This window comes from Podarcis erhardii, assembly GCF_964252035.2.
Source record: "Podarcis erhardii genome assembly, chromosome: 11".
NCBI classification, from domain to species: Eukaryota; Metazoa; Chordata; class Lepidosauria; order Squamata; family Lacertidae; genus Podarcis; species Podarcis erhardii.
Window position 1 is genome coordinate 38,663,940 of NC_138501.1, and position 17,319 is coordinate 38,681,258.

Sequence of the window (17,319 nt, forward strand, 5' to 3'; positions counted from 1 at the left end):
GAACTGTGTTGGATACAACCAGTTATTAGTTAAGATAGACAATGGTGAGGAATAAGGCAGGGAAATAAGGCAGCTTTCCTATCAGAGATGGCAAAAGCGCAGGGACTTTGGGGCAGTAGTCCATGGCCCCAGAGGAGGGGCGCCCAAATGCAACAGAGAATATGCTTGCTATGGTTGTTAGCAAAGATTTTGCACCTATGTTTCCCATTACACATCTTAGATAGCACAACACTGGCAGTCCAGAGGTGCCCTATGCCCCAGTACAGCACATAAATATCTCCTCAACCATTATCCAAATCAGATAATTTTTATAAAGGTTCCCTGCTTGCTAGCAAAGACCACCAAAAGAGAAGGAACGCCAGCTGGCTTCCCTCCTGCAACAGAGGGCAATTCACTTCCTTAACAATCAGCAGGGAAATTTTTACCCTGAAAGCACAATAAGCACTCTAATAATTCAGTTTTCATCTTGCAATTTTCATATCGGCTGAACATTCCCTCTAAGCTGCATCAAGTGGGAAGCAGTTTATTTGATTTAATTCACCTAGCTTGGGGTGTACATTGTATTTCCCTGTGCTCACTTTGACTAATTTAGCATTTGAGAACTTCATTGCTTTTTTTCTCCCTGAAACTAAACCAGGAAGTTGTGACTGTCACGTGGGACTTCACAAACTTGTTACCTTAAGTTCCTATTCTAAACAAAAGCCTCCTTCCTTGGGCCCTTTCTTCCACTCATGAACAGAGAGGTTCAGATGCAAACATGTTCTTAAATGCTTGCCTAAGGAAGCAATATATTTAAGAATAGGCTTGAATGGAAGGTGTCTGTGATAATAACTATATCAGGTTTTGTAACAGGTAAGATTTCTTTGCATAATGCAATAGGAAAGTGCAGGTGATAAAAACACCATGCAGGTAAGGGTGGAAGTCAACCTCTAAGGATATATTAAATTGGAAATTAATTTGTAATTTTTAAATTGTTAACCTGAGATTTGTTTAAATTGTTAATCTGTTTTAAAAAGTTGAAAACAAAATAAAAATGCATTGATAAAAAAGGAAGGAATCTCTGTCCTCTGTTTAAGGGCTGACAGAAAGATAGCCCCCTATTTGGACGAACCTCAGCCACTCACAGGGCTCATCTACACTGCTGCTTGTCCCATGCTTTGAGAGCACAGGTCCAATAAGTTTTCTGCTTATCCCATGCTTTTTGGCACGGGTCCAAGATGTTTTGCATTTGCCCCACAGCTTTCCCCTGGAAAACAAGCTCTTTACCACCAAAGCAGAACAAACAGCAATGTGAGGGACTGCCATTTCTTCCAATTCAGAGGTAAACAATGAGTTTTCCTGGGGGAAACGGCAGGACCAAAATCAACCATTCTTAAACATAGACCTGGAAAACACAGACCTGAGCCAGGAAAGGATAGCACAAAAGGAAGTCTGGATGAGCCCTAATTCTCATCACTGGAACATAAGACGATCCTGCTGTCCTTTTCTGTTACTATTGCAACCCAATTGAAGCAAACAACTTCTTAAAGCTGAGAGACCTGTGGCTCTAGATGTCACTGGACTCCCAGCTCCCATCAGCCCCAGTCAGCATGATGGGAGTTGTAGTTCAGCAACATCTGGAGATAGGGGGCAACCTGAATAAAATATGGGGAGACGGGTAAGCCCCACACTGCATGATGTGGTCACACAGACCATTTTAATGGCAATGCCTATCAACTTTGAGGGGTGCCGGCCCCTCAAACATTTTATTGGGGGACCTCGGCCCCTAGGAGTTGGCACCTATGTCTGCAGAGCCACAGATTCCCTACCTCTTCCTTAAAGCTTTGTTAGAAAATTCCCCTAGTCCTCCACTGTCTCTGAAGTGCACATAACTTTTCTGTCTAAGCCTCTCTATTTCTCTCCCAGGAACTATTTCCTCCATCTCCTGGGCCAGGTAAACTATATCTTAATGGGAATCCCCAAACCCACAAGGGTTAGGATATTGTGGATCAATTAGTTCTTGCATTTTCCTTTTACTCAATTGTAGCCCAATTCTTGTTGTAGTCGCTTCTATACTACTGCTACTGCAGCCTCAGTTATCAGGGGCATACAATCTGTTTTCATTAGGCTTTATCACCCTGTGCAATTTGATTATTTCCTCGGGGCCTCTGCAAACCTCATTTGCTTTATAGCAGACTTTTACCAGCTGTTTTGTTTCCTGCGATATGTGGCACGCTGCTTCTTTGATGCTTATTTAAATGGCAAAATGCTTGGAACAGGCCGTCAGTTGCGTTTCAAGGTTTTAAAATAATGGGCCATTGTTCTCATTAATTCTTTTTTACATCTGAACTTCACCGTTCTTACAGAAATCGGCTAAACTGTTTTAGGGCAGATTCAAAATTAAAGAGGTGACTGGGAGCCATCAGGAAGGCATTGCTTAATAGTCTGCTGGGGCAGCGGATTTCACATTTCATATTTCCGGATCTGCATTGCGTGTGTGCAAGCAGCCATTCAAAGACACTGCAAGAGGCTGTGCATCTTTAGCTACATGATAATGTTCACCTGAGGAGTATAAAACTGTAGCTCAGTAGTAGAGCATCTGCTTTGCATGCAGAAGAACTCAAGTTCAATCTTCAGCATCTCCAGGTAGGACTGGAAATGTCCCCAGTCTGGAACTCTGGAGAGTTGCTGCAACTCAAGGGAGAAGGACCAATGGCATACCCTCCAACATTCCTCAAATGGAAACAGGGAGGTTTCTCACTCTTCTCCAACCTACCCTCCTCAACCCCTGCTTCCCCCCAGGGGTGGAGGAAGGGGGTGCAGTGAGGGCGAGCCACCCAGGTTTCACCACTGAGGGGGTGACAAAATGCCAGGCGGCACTCACTGCAGGGCCTGCAGTGCGCCCAAGCCACACGTCTCTCCTGGAAGTGACGTGGTGGCTTGGGTGCCCACAGGCTCTGTGCTGCCCCCCAAACAGTCCGCTCGCAGCTTCCCCCTCAGCTGTAGGGCTACTGAGTAGGAGGAGGCAGGTGGACTCCTCAGAGGCCCCACGGAGAGTCCTGCCCTGGCTCGCCCCATTCTGCAGGCGGCTGGCCCCACCCCTGGGTGTAGAGCAGGCGTGCCGCCCCAGGTGCCTGATCGGCTTGCTCTGCCACTGCTTCCCCCCACCTCCGCAGAGCATTTCCTATTCAAAGAAGGATGAGTGCCAACACCACTTGACCAATGGGACACAGCACACCTGTCCTCCACCATCCTGAGAAGACCCCTTAATCCCTGTTTTATATTACAGTGGATGCTCAGGTTGCAAACATGATCCATGCGAAATGCATGTTCACAACCCACAGCATCCGCAACCCGCAGCAGCGTGTCTGTGCATGCGTTGGTTGCAATTTGGCGCTTCTGTGCATGTGCAAAGCACGATTTAGCGCTTCTGCGCATGCACGACTGCCAAAACCCGGAAGTAACCCGTTCCAGTACTTCCGGGTTTCGGCGGGTCCGTAACCCAAAAAAACACAACCTGAAGTGTCTGTAACCCGAGGTATGGCTGTATTTTATTTGGTAGGTGTACAAAAAGAAAAACACACACCTTTAAATAAATTATAGAAAGGAGCAAGATTAGATGCAGGTGCATAAAGTATTTATTCATGACACCTTGTGCTCTGCTTTACTTCCCCCTTTTTCCCGCCCTGGGCAGCCCTGCTCTCTGCCTGCACCTCAGAGCCAGCATGTCAGATGGGGTGGGGCCTCGGTGGCAGCAGCCTCCTTCTCCTCCTTTGCCTACTCTCCAGCAGCTGATACAAGCTGTCCAGGGGAGGAGACCAGGAGCAGCAGCCATGGAGAGGCAACGGCATGCTCCTTTGCTGCTTAAGACAAGCGCTGGCTCATCCTCCTCCCTGAGCTTGGCAGTGGCAGCACTGGCAAGGGAAATAGGGACCTTCTGGGATCAAATCAGAAGCCCGGATGGCTTTCATAATTCTGGGACTGTCCCAGGAAAATCAGGGTGCTTGGAGGGTCTGCAATGGTTTGAATGGGCATAAGGCTATGACTACCTGGGCCTACACTCTTATGAGAATACTATTGTTCTGATGTCCTGGTTGTGGGCTTCCCAGAGGCATCTGGGAATGCTGGACCTGATAGGCCTTTGGTCTGAGCCAGCAAAGTTCTTCTTTATTCTTCTTATAAAAAATGTACTTGCAAAAAAGAAAAAAGAAACTCATAAATGCTGGTACACTCCACCTTGAAGTTCTCTTGCACAAGGCCTCCTGAAATGATGGATAGCTTCCAGGTGGATTGTTGACCCAGATTTGCAACATGCTAAGGCAAGCAAGCAAAGTGTTATTACCATTCATCTTTCAGACTTCGGAAGTCAATATTCTTAAGTGCCTCCCTTGTGCAGGCAGATTTATAATCGTGGACATCCCATTGACTTTGTAGCTTCCTCCTCTACCTGATGCTACACAGCACAGCTCTTCAGTGTCAGTGCTAGAGATTGCAGCATATACTATCTTCTTGACTAATAGCAGCTTCCAAACGGAAATTTCTCTGTTATTATCTACCAGCAATGTCAACAATCACTCCTTACATATTAAAAAAATTTTTAAAAATTCCTTCCAGTAGCACCTTAAAGACCAACTAAGTTAGTTCTAGGTATGAGCTTTCGTGTGCATGCACACTTCTTCAGATACACTGAAACAGAAGTCACCAGACCCTTCTATATAGTGAGAAGGTGGGGAGGGGTATTACTCAGAAGGGTGGTGGGAATGGGTGATTGGCAGATAGCTGTGATGAGCCTGTTGACGACTCTTAACGACTGCAATAGGTCTTACAGGAAAAAGCAAGGGGTGAGAAGGTGAAAAATGGCTTTGTCATGTATAATGACATAAGACCTATTGCAGTCGTTAAGAGTCGTCAACAGGCTCATCACAGCTATCTGCCAATCACCCATTCCCACTACCCTTCTGAGTAATACCCCTCCCCACCTTCTCACTATATAGAAGGGTCTGCTGACTTCTGTTTCAGTGTATCTGAAGAAGTGTGCATGCACACGAAAGCTCATACCTAGAACTAACTTAGTTGGTCTTTAAGGTGCTACTGGAAGGAATTTTTTTATTTTATTTTTTTACTATGGCAGACCAACACAGCTACCTGTCCTTACATATAAATTAGGCAGCACCTGAAATGAACATCTGCTGGTTCCGGTGACATTGCTTAGAGGGAGCTGACCTTAAATAATAATAATAATAATAATAATAATAATAATAATAATAATAATAATATTGTTGGACAGCTCAGCACAATGTGCTCGAAATCATTTTGCAAGGAAATAGATCTGTGAGGCTGTGTATTATATGACACTTCCTGTCCCCAGGTCATTTGTGTGGTGCGCAATGTGACACCCTGAGGACAAGATAAGCATCTTAACTTCCACCTTATAAGTGTGGTGGATAATGTCCAGCTGGATTGTTGAGCCAGATTTGCAGATCTGGGTTTGCAGATCCATGTATCAGGAGAAAAATAAACACCCATGTGACTGTTTTCGAACCGTATTATTTTACATCATCCCCACGCACCCCACCCTAGCCTGCCATCAATATCCCTGCCAGAAAAAGTAGCAGGAGTCTGTAGCCAGAAGTGAGGTTAGTACAGCAGCTAAGAGGCTGAGCTGGGAAGCCAGGAAGTAGCAGGGTCAAATCCTGCTTCTGCCACTGATTCACTGGGTGGCCCCTTTTGCAAACCACCCACTCTTTTCCTTGGCTCCAGTTCTATCTGAAATATGGGACAAGGAATATGGACACAACTTAAAGTAAAGGTAAAGGTACCCCTGCCCGTATGGGCCAGTCTTGACAGACTCTAGGGTTGTGCGCTCATCTCACTCTATAGGCCGGGAGCCAGCGCTGTCCGCAGACACTTCCGGGTCACGTGGCCAGCGTGACAAGCTGCATCTGGCGAGCCAGCGCAGCACACGGAACGCCGTTTACCTTCCCACTGGTAAGCGGTCCCTATTTATCTACTTGCACCCGGGGGTGCTTTCAAACTGCTAGGTTGGCAGGCGCTGGGACCGAACGACGGGAGCGCACCCCGCCGCGGGGATTCGAACCGCCGACCATGCGATTGGCAAGTCCTAGGCGCTGAGGTTTTACTCACAGTGCCACCCGCGTCCCACACAACTTACATGGTTGTTACTGTGTGCATGTACTGTGTGCATGTGCACACTTATGCATGTGCGCACACTCTGCTGCCTTTGGGTTCTGCTTGTTGGCTTCCCATATATAACTGGTTATGGAAACAGTGGTGGAGCAAGCCGATTGGGCACATGGGGCGATGCACGTGCCAGTGTGGTGTAGTGGTTAAGAGTGGTAGACTTGTAATCTGGTGAACCGGGTTCGGGTCTCTGCTTCTCCACATGCAGCTGCTGGGTGACCTTGGGCTAGTCACACTTCTCTGAAGTCTCTCAGCCCCACTCACCTCACAGAGTGTTTGTTGTGGGGGAGGAAGGTAAAGGAGAATGTTAGCTGCTTTGAGACTCCTTTGGGTAGTGATAAAGCAGGATATCAAATCCAAACTCTCCTCTTCTTCTCTTCTGCACCCAGGGGCGGGGCCAGCTGCCTGTGGGGTGGGGCCAGCCAGGGCAGGATGCTCTGTGAGGCCTCTGAGGAGTCTGCCTGCCTCCTCCCATTCAGCCACCCTACAGCTGAGGGAGAGGCGGTGGGCGGACCATTTGGGGCAGTGTGGCGCCCAAGCCAACACGTCACTCCCAGGAGAGACACATGGCTCGGGCATGCTGCAGGCCCTGAAGTGAGTGCCGCCCAGCATTTTGTCACACACACCCCTCAGTGGTGACACCCGGGGTGGCACGCCCCCACCACACACCCCTTCCTCCGCCCCGTATGATAAACAGGACACTGGTCCAGATAGGCCTTGGGTAGCATCCAACACAACTTAAGCATATTAGATGTTGTTTTGTATTATTATTAGCCTGACTAGGATTTACTGAAATGTAAAGTTGGTGTGTTACTACTGCTGTGTTTTGTAGTTGATGCAGTCAAAAAACTGCAAAACTACTTAGGCCTGATCCAGCAGGGCTTTTTGATGTGCTTTCATGCTTGGCCTCCATCTGCACTATACATTTAAATCAGTATCATACCACTTTAAACACTCATGGCTTACCCCAAAGAATCCTGGGAAGTTTGTTAACGGTGCTGAGAGTGGTTAGGAGACCCCTGTTCCCCACACAGATCTATGATTTCCAGAGTGGTTTAACAGTAGATCCTTGTTCCTGCGTTGCAGCTTTGTGAGAGGAACTCTTAACACCCTTTACAAAACACAGTTCCCAGGATTCTTTGGGGGAAACCATGATTCTTTAAAGCAGTATGATGATGCTGTAAACATATAGTGCAGATAATCTACCATACTGGCTTCCCAGGTGCAAGATGTGAATGTTATTCTAAGGTCGCGGTGCGATGTGAGACCTTTGTCATATTTTAAAGTGCCAAACAGTGTTACCTTCTTATTAGTCACCTATTCCTTTTATAGGTCACTTTCTTTATATTCTTGTGTTCCCAGTGTGCTTTCCCAGAGGACAGATCGCTGATATTACTTCAAGATGTCAGCCTGGTTGACACTAATGTGACACATGGTATTCTCCAGAGTCCCCACACTCCAGGACAAGGGAATGCAGGCTGATTTCACATGACAGCATTCCCTAATTGATTCTGAGGGCGCTTTGAAGTCGTCCTCTTTTAAGAATCGCCGCAGATGAGTTGCACCCCCTCCACCCACCAATGGATGTTGTTCTGGAAAATACATTACTTTTGCTACATCTGCTTCAGAGGTGGGGAGACCTTCACAGCCTGGGGGCCACATCCAGGCAATAGATGTGACTGTAACCTTTTGAAACTAGGCTACATTCCAGCCTTGCAAAAGTCGGAGAGAATTCAACATTGTGCCCTAAGGCGAATGTTCAGTCAGTGCAAGGATTTGTCCTTGCACAATGAAATGTTCTCCTTCCCCTATGTGGCACCTAAATATGCTCTAGGGATTCCCCAAACCTTTGACGCAAATCTGGAGGTAGCCTGTGGAAAGGAGAGGGCAGGAGCAAGAGTTCCATTCCATTTGGGGACTTATGGGGACAGAACTACATACCGTATTTTTTGCTCTATAAGACTCACTTTTTCCCTCCTAAAAAGTAAGGGGAAATGTTTGTGCGTCTTATGGAGCGAATGCAGGCTGCGCAGCTATCCCAGAAGCCAGAACAGCAAGAGGGAGCGCTGCTTTCACTGCACAGTGATCCCTCTTGCTGTTCTGGCTTCTGAGATTCAGAATATTTTTCTTCTTGTTTTCCTCCTCCAAAAACTAGGTGCGTCTTGTGGTCTGGTGCATCTTATAGAGCGAAAAATACGGTAATTGTATAGGAATTTATTTGTGTAAGCTACTACAGCAGAAAAAATGCTACTTGCCCCAAAGTTGAAAGAAGTAGAAGTCCCGGTAAAGGAGGAATGGATACAAAAACTCATGGAATATGCAGAAATGGTAAACTTACCAGTAGAACAAGAAATCAAGATAACAAACTTTTTCTAAAAGAATGGAAATGGTTTATTGAATATTTACAGATAAATTGTAGATTGATAAAAACATTAGCAGGATTAATGTATTAACTTGCAGTTTTATAAGAGTATATATTTACAGTAGATAAATAAATGAGCAAGTTAAATGAACTTGGATATGCAGAAGGTATTAAAAAATAAATTTAAGGAACCGCAGAAAGAGGGGGAAGGAAGTCAAATTTTGAAATCTTGAATTGATTGTAAAACTAATGAAATGTAAAAATTTGAAAAGTATAAATAAAAAAACTAAAAAGAAGTTCCATTGCACAAGCAGAAGTTGTTCCACTCACAGTTATTTAGTTGAATATGGTCCTCAGCGATTTACAAACACACAAACATTTCTCCATCCAGGGAAGCCGGAGGCATTATAGCAATTCTAGGACGCATCCCAGCCATGCAAAAACTCTCAAGGTGGATGCAGAGCAGGGTCAGCAAAGGGTGTCTTTGGGAGAAGGGGTGTGGCCTGCAGAGGCAGTGCATTCTGGGAAAAGTCTGAGAGTCAAATAGAGAAGCTTGAGCCACATTCTGAAGTACCCCATCGCCGAAATATGTGTTCATCAATAAACACTGTGTCAATCTTCCTTGGAGATAATCATGGAGGGTCCCCATAGCCTCATTTTGACATCTTTATTATGTTTCATCACACTTATTTTTTAAAAAAACAAGGATGGATGGAGTTTGTGTTCCGTTCTGGTATTATGAACAGCAAGTAGTAAATATTTTAAATGAACGAATAAAGAAACCTGTCTGCTTCTGATCCTTATCACTTCCACTGTTTTTAATCCACAATTCCCTTTGATTTCCATTTCTGCACCTTTCTGAAAAGGAAATCTTTTCAAAATGCATATTGAAAGACTTCTGTCCCAAGTGGATTAAGGTTGGGTGGGGAGACTCAAGGGCCCCAAAGCACCATATGAGCATTTTAAAAGACAACAAAATCCAAGAAACACAACTGAAAAACCAAACTGCATAAACATTGCATCTAAAACCATCACTACAGCTACATTTTCTTCTGGGTAGAAAGGGTACACTCCATCTGGTATATAGTGATTTGGGGAGAATTTGTTAATTAAATGTTTTAATGACAGAGTTCAGCTGATGCTCATTAATTAATCAATGTTATTCTTTATTTACAAGCAACTGTCCATCAAATTTGAGATCTTCCATTTTTTCCTTCATCTAATCAGAAGTTAAAACTCAGAAGTAGTATGTAAATGAATGCTGCTGAGAAACATGTCGGAACATTATCCACTGGTGAAAACCAGTGGATAGCTATATTCTAGTCTGCACATTAGCCTGAGAGGTGCAGAACAGGTCATGTCGCAAAGAATGAATTCCTAAAGCATCCCTTGAGTCTCGTAACCATTGCCCCCTGTGTCTTGCTATGGGCTGAAAACCTTACTAATAATTTGTTCATAAATAACACATTATGCACCCATCCCCATGTTAATACCAAATTAGGTCATTTACTCAGAACTGACTTGAACTTCAAGTATCTGCCCTGTAGAGTTAACCCTCTGCATAATGATACTCCTAATAGGTAATTTAAAATCCTAAACTCCATTTTCTCTAACTGTTAGAGCCTTTGAAGCTAATGATCTTCAGAACCATACTTTAATTAGAGCCAGGGGATTTTAGAGACCTCCCCCCATCCCAGTTTCCATATTTCTTTACTTCCACCCAAACTCTGTCCACTTAAGGATCATATCACAAGATCAACACCAGTGAGATAGCTCTGGCATAAATTATGTGAAGATGGCAGTCCAATGAATATCTATTCGAAATGTAGGAAAGTTTGGCCAACAGTTTTAAGTGACAGCATATATTAATTGCAGGCTTATTTTCATGTCTTGGGATATGAGCCAAGAACATTAAAGCACTTTAAGTAATGAACTTTTATGCTTGTTGTTGTTGTTGTTTAGTCGTTTAGTCGTGTCCGACTCTTCATGACCCCATGGACCAGAGCACGCCAGGCACTTCTGTCTTCCACTGCCTATCTATCTATCTATCTATCTATCTATCTATCTATCATCTATCTATCATGTGGCATCTTAATTTGTCTCTATATGTGAGAGTATTCCTATATACTCTTGCTGTAACTTTTCACCATCTCAACAACCCATCAGCCTATGAATTCATTGATGCCTGCTCTCCACACCAAACAAGTGTGAACTGACTATGATGTCATATTCTCTAGAGCACATGTTGGGAACCCTTGGCAGATGTAAGTGTGGTCAGAACTGTGAACTGTGACCTTCAGAGGGCTGCTAAGAGACACTGAGCTGAACAACAGTAGAGAGAAATCCTGATGAGCAACAACTTTCTGTTTGAAAGTTACCATAACATGTTGAAGAGGCAAGCCCCCTTTCACATTTTTAAACTGCAAACTGGGAAACAACTTGCCTCTTCAGAACTTCCAGCAGCCGCAGTGAAAATTTCAAATAATTTCAAATAAACCTAGCCTATCATGGCATAAAGATTGTGCCAAACCATGGCTACTGTGGGGCAGAGAAAAATGATTACCGTTTGCTTTCTTATTCTCAGTTAGAAGCTTGTTTTTCTTAGCTCTGTATAGTCTCAATAAACTGTTTTTAAAGAGGAGGTTTTCTTCCCTAACCTCTAATATACAGGGGGATATTTTGCAATCTAAAAGGAAATTTACACATTCTCATATTTAAGGTGATCTCTTCAAGAGAACAATAATTTATTTACTATTTATTTATTTATTTATTTATTTCATAAAACTGATTGTTGGGGGGGGGGACCTAAAGCAGTTTACAAAAAGGATAAAACAATAAATTTATCACGTTAAAAAAATACAGCCATAATTTAAAACATGCAGAAACTACAAAAGCATTTTACATAATAGACTAAAACAAATTAAAACTCATACAAACTTTTGAAACATCTGGGTAGGCTTGACTGAATAATACTGTTTTCAGCAGGCATGGGAAAAGATGCAGTGAAGGCATCTGCCTGATTTCAATAGACAGGGAGTTCCAAAGTGTCAGTGGTTCCACACCAAACGACTGAATTCTCACAGATACAGTGCAGGTATTATGTGGCATTTGTAAAGGTGCCAGTTCTGCTGACTGAAGTGGTCATGTAGGCACATGTGGGGTACGACAATCTCTATATAAATGCATCATGAGGGCATTCCACCACTCAACTCTTTCAACTCAAACCCTCTAGTGGGGCAAGGGGGCAAGCTGTCAAAAGTTGGGTTTTCAGCAAGGCTTCTAAGCCCACGGCTTGCCTCTTGTCGGCCCGATTTGAAAGTCTCTGTTCTGAGAGTTTAATACAAGGACAGTTGGTTGCACATTGTGCCTCTGACCATGCCCATTTTGCCTCTGGCCATGCCCACCATTGGCATGTGGCCCCCGTAAAGGTTGCCCATGATGGGTTAAACTGGAAAAGGTCCCCCCCCCCACTCCCAATTTGTGGTTAAGCCACTTCCAACCTTGGGAGGAGGTGGTGTTGCAGGCTTCACGCCCTCAGCATGCTCACGGGGGCTGGGTCTCAGCCTCCGCGCGATTAGGGGAATCCTCAGTTGCGTCGGCCCCTGGCCAGCCAATCAGCTGGCCCAGGGGGTGTGGCCTGCCCCATTTAAGGCAGGCGCAGCCAGGAATCTCCATCTTTGGCCGCTCAGCTGCTCAGTCGGTTTCCCACCTGCCCTCCCTTCAAGGTTTCTCTTCTGACCTTGCTATGGACCTTGGTTGGTCATCGTCAAGGGGCCTGGTAGGATTTTTTTCCACTTGGCAAATTGGCACCAGCCATTTGGTTTTTCGCCTACCTCGTAGCAAATCATCACAACTTCCTTGGTACTGGTGGTTAGGCAATGGTAGGGGTATTGTTATGTAGATGAAAGGGGGGAGGAAGCCCCATCACCTCCCCCGGATATTGAAGGGTAGTCCGATAAAGGATTCTGGGGGGCGTGGCCCTGTCCGAAACCTATGGAGGTGAGGGCCTAAGGCACGCCCCCAATCGGTGACCCAGGGGGAGCTCCTAGTTGATGTGCATCAGCAGGGCTCCCCCTGCTGGTGTTAACCCTTCCCGGTCTTCAAGCACACAGGCTGAAGCTGGATAGTCGGTTAGGACCAAGGCCTAAGCCATCACCTGTAACCAAAAAAGTTGTGGACAATTTTAGCCCATTAACCTAAAATAAAGGTGTCATGCGTCTTTATTCCTACTGGGGGGAGGTGGGAACTCGCCACACAAATAGCTGGGTCAAGCTCACCTTCACTGAAGCTGAAGAGGGCTGAAGCAACTTGCCTCTTGCCTTTGTCAAATGGGTCTGCACAGTTCAGTCTGCTGCAGATCTCCTTTGCTGTTAAATGTTAATACATTTGTGGCCCTAGTTAATCCAATGCCATGTGTTAAATAAAGGTTTGGAGCCTTTCCTTGCGGTTCGATAGTGTGGCATTTGCTACATTCTAATTCTGTCAGTGATTAACTATAGAACTCTGTTTGAAGAGGTCGCTGCTTTTAAATACCAGCCAGAACACAGCGAAGCAAAGATACCAATTTCAATATCATTGTAGCTAGAAGTTAGTGTTAAAATATTGAAGTGGATGTTCTCCAAATGCTATCCAGAAAAGATATATTGGTATTCCAGAGGGTAGATGAGAGATTAGCTTTACAAAAGAGGTTTGTTAAGTAATCAAATAACTAATGAGGGCACTTTTTAAAATTGCAGAGTTTAATTGGAAAGGTAATGGCAGATCGAATATAGCATAATATAATTAGCAGCGAGGCCGTAAAGAACACACCAAATGACTCTCATTAATCTTTTGTCTAAAAATTGATATTTTAGAAATTATGTTAACTTTTAGGATTATTAAGTGTGGAATAGTGCAATGTATTTTAAATGTAAATCTAAAGCACTCTGTCGGCTATGAGGGTGTAATCGGCCTACAAACATTTATATAATAATATCCCGCATTGTGCAACTAGAATACAAATCTGTGCAATGAACCATTCCCTACTCTTTTGAAGACCCCAATACTTCCCCCCCACAAAAGCCTCTCCAGAGAGTTTGGGAACTTTATGAAACATTGCAGTGTGAGTTGTACAGCACTGCAATCGTTGGGGATATCTCTTCTGATTCACCGGTGTAAGATTATTCTGCTGAGCTTCAAGCTAATTCTCTTCCTTCCTGCTGCAGCCCTGTACAACTCACTGCTCAGGGTTGGTGAATACTTCTGATGCTCTAGGGAGACTTTTTGACAGTACTGAAAGCTATGAGGGGTAGAAAGGTTTCATGTGTGTGTGGTGGGGTCATTTCAGATATCTATGATATTTTTATGGTGCTTTTAATAATGTCATTGTGTAATTGATGAGAATTATGTAAGATTTTTATTTATTATGCTTTTGTATTACCTTGGGGGTTTTTTGGTAAAACTTCCTCTGGAATTGAACCAGCAGGCAGAAAATGAGAGGCCCCCACAAAGTCAACAGTTAGACACAGTTTCAACTAAGGAAAGGAGTGCCAACATTTCTGATGCCCTTAAGACTTGCCAGATGGTATCAGCAGGAGTCAGGCTATATGGACAACTGGCCAAAGCAGAAAAGGCGCATATTGACATTCATAGTCAGCTATTTTCTGCCGTGTCCTAGAACTGAAATCTCTTAGGGTTGCAACTTATCCTTTCACAAGAGCATGAAAAGACAAACACACTTGCCATCTGTTCTCAGCAGAATCCTTCCATATAGTTATTGAATCTTCAGCTTTCTCTTGTTTGAGGACCATTTAGTAGAGCTTATTTCTCGCAACTCAAAATAGAAAAGGGGAATAACCTGTTTCGGCTCTCCGTGGTCGAGCCTTCATGGTCTTGCAGTCATCAAAGCAGCATCTTCTAATCGAAATTCATGCGCAAAGTATATTGCATTGGCATCGCAAGCTACAGAGGTCTTGCCAAAATATGTCAAGAGATAAAGGGAGAGAGCATAAAATGAGACGAGGAGAGCAAAAACAGAGGCAGGCTGGCGCTTGATAGCAGCAAAATGTGATGTTTGCTCACTGTGTTTAAGGAAAGGTGGGTCTTCCTCAGAGACATCTTCTTCTGGTACAAGGAGAGAGGATTGTTATAGAACTCCCTCTGTAGTTTTGAACAGCATCATTTACCTATGAATTTGGATTTGCTTTTCAATAGCTATGTGCTAGCATTGAGCAGTTTCATTTTGAATTCTCATAACCCAGCCCCCACTCCACAGGGGGGCAGATTGCACCTTACAGTAGCAATGAGGAGCCTATGCCCCTCCAGATATTGTTGGTTCCCCATTCCCTTCAGCCGTAGCCAGCACAGTCAGTGATTAGAGATGATGGGAGTTGTAGTCCAACGGCATCCTCATCCTTGCCCTCCACACTCCTCCACAATACAGTCCCAATCTGACCCAAAAGCTCATGGAGATATTCATTTGGGAAGTAAGCTGGCATGCAGAGGGCTGCATAAATCAGCGACCTGGGCTTCAAAGCCAGGGCACACTATCAGCAGATCGAACAGCACACAAAGAATAGGCGTGAGGCTTGTGAAAGCATACTACAACTACAGATTATTAATCATAAATCAGGACAAAGAAACATGTTGTCTCTCTCTCTTCGTCTTCTCAGAGAGACAGGGAAAAGCAAAAGGAATACACACAACGGAAGTTCCCAGCAACTGTGCTGGAATGTAAACAGACATGTGACACGCAACAGTTCCACACGTCTGCTCCTTAAGGTAGAATGGAAATTCTCAAAACTCACCACTGTCGTGGCCACTGGAACTCTCTGCTTGCTCAGCTCCACAAGAAGGTAGGGAACTGCCTCATACTGAGTCAGACCGTTGCTTCAGCTAGCTTAGTATCCTCTACACTGACTGGCAGTGACTCTTCTGGGTTTCAGACAAGCATCATAATGTTCATAAGAAGAGCCTGCTGATGGCACGATGGCATGGACTGGTAGGATGCAGAGGAGTGGTGGGAGGAACCAGATGAGAAACTCCCAAGGGAACAAGGCTGGGAGTCTAGGGAGTGGTAGTGGGATAATGATTAGTCTGAAAATTGCAATGAATGGATTTTCAAAATGAGAAATGCACATTTCAAAGGATAGTTGTGTTTCTGTTTGCGTATTCTTTCAGAAAAGGAAAATTAGGTAGGTTCATCCCTAGTATGGCATCATCATCATGGTTTATTATTTATACCCCATCCATCTGGCTGGGTTTCCCCAGTCACTCTGGGTGACGCCCAGCCGAATAATAATAATAATAATAATAATAATAATAATAATAATAATAAAGCGATAAAACATCAAACATTAAAAACTTCCCTAAACAGGGCTGCCTTCAGATGTCTTCTAAAAGTCAGATAGTTGTTTATTACCTTGACATCTGGTGGAAGGGTGTTCTACAGGGCGGGTGCCACTACAGAGAAGGCCCACTATCTGGTTCCCTGTAACTTCACTTCTCACAGTGAGGGAACCGCCAGAAGGCTCTCGGCAGTGGACTTCAGTGTCCGGGCTGAACGATAGGATGTGTGTGTGTGTGTGTGTATGCGTGTGCGCATATGTGTGCATGTGCACGCACGCATGTTGGGTGAGCCACACAATCATTTCAAAGCATGGCGGTCAGCATTTCAAGAGAAATATATATTCCGTACTGATTTCCAGCTGCTTCTGCCACATGCCTAAACTGTAGTGCACCAAAACAACTCCATGTTGCCACAGCACATGCTCAGATCAGCCAGGCATGGGTCACTGGCAGTAGAAGTCAGGGCAAGCTCCTCTTTTCCCTGTGGCTGTCCTGTAGGAGAAGTGTCATGTGACTTGCCCTCGTGCAGTGTAATTTTTAAAGAAAAACATGGACAGCTGTTGGGAAATGATGGTGCCTCTTTTTTAAAAAACAAAACAAAAGAATAGCTTTGATCCAAGTGTCACCCGGGTGCACAAAAGCACATGCAGCTCCCCAGCCCAAGGCCTTGGCACATCTGCCAGAGCTCAGCTGAATCAATCTCAGATATTTAGGCTTCAATACAGTCCCTTGAGATGATTTGCCGCTTCATCTGCTGGCATTACATGAGTTTCAAAGGGCAAGGACCTTGATGTTCCTTTGTTATTATCTGGATTTAAGAGGTCAGCGTGAGGTCTTTGTGACTCTTAATGCCTTTAATACGGAACGGTTGTCATCATGCCACAATCTGGGCAGAATCAAAGGGGCGCTGGAACAGAATCTTGGCATTTATTTTTTATGACTCCGCTTTGCCAGGGAACCCTCAGGTTGGGTGTTGAAGGGGAGCAGTTTTGCACCCAACACCACAGGAGGATGACAGAATGAAGAGCGACTTGCAGTACAGCCACATGCAGAGTCTACAAAATCAGAGATGCACCTCCCTTCTCTCCCTTTGGTTTGTATGGAAACAGTGTGTGGATTCAAGTAGTTGTCTGTTACTGGGACTGCATGGAAATATTTTACCTCACGTGTGTGGCGGCAGTGGCAGGGTGAATCGGCATCAGGTGTGGGGAATCTTTAGTTCCCCTGAGGTAGTCCAAGTCCTATTAACCTTAGGAAGTATGGCAAGTGGCCAGGGATGACGGTTGTTGTAGTTCAGCAACGTTGGAAGGGCTAAAGATTCTGTGCTGGTTCAGGGGAAGAAAACAGAAATCAACATTTGGCGAGCACTGTGTGACATCTTTTCAGGGAAAGGGAGGCTTCCTCAGACCTGAACTTTCAGTGCCATTAGGCTAGAAGGAATAGGAGCAGGG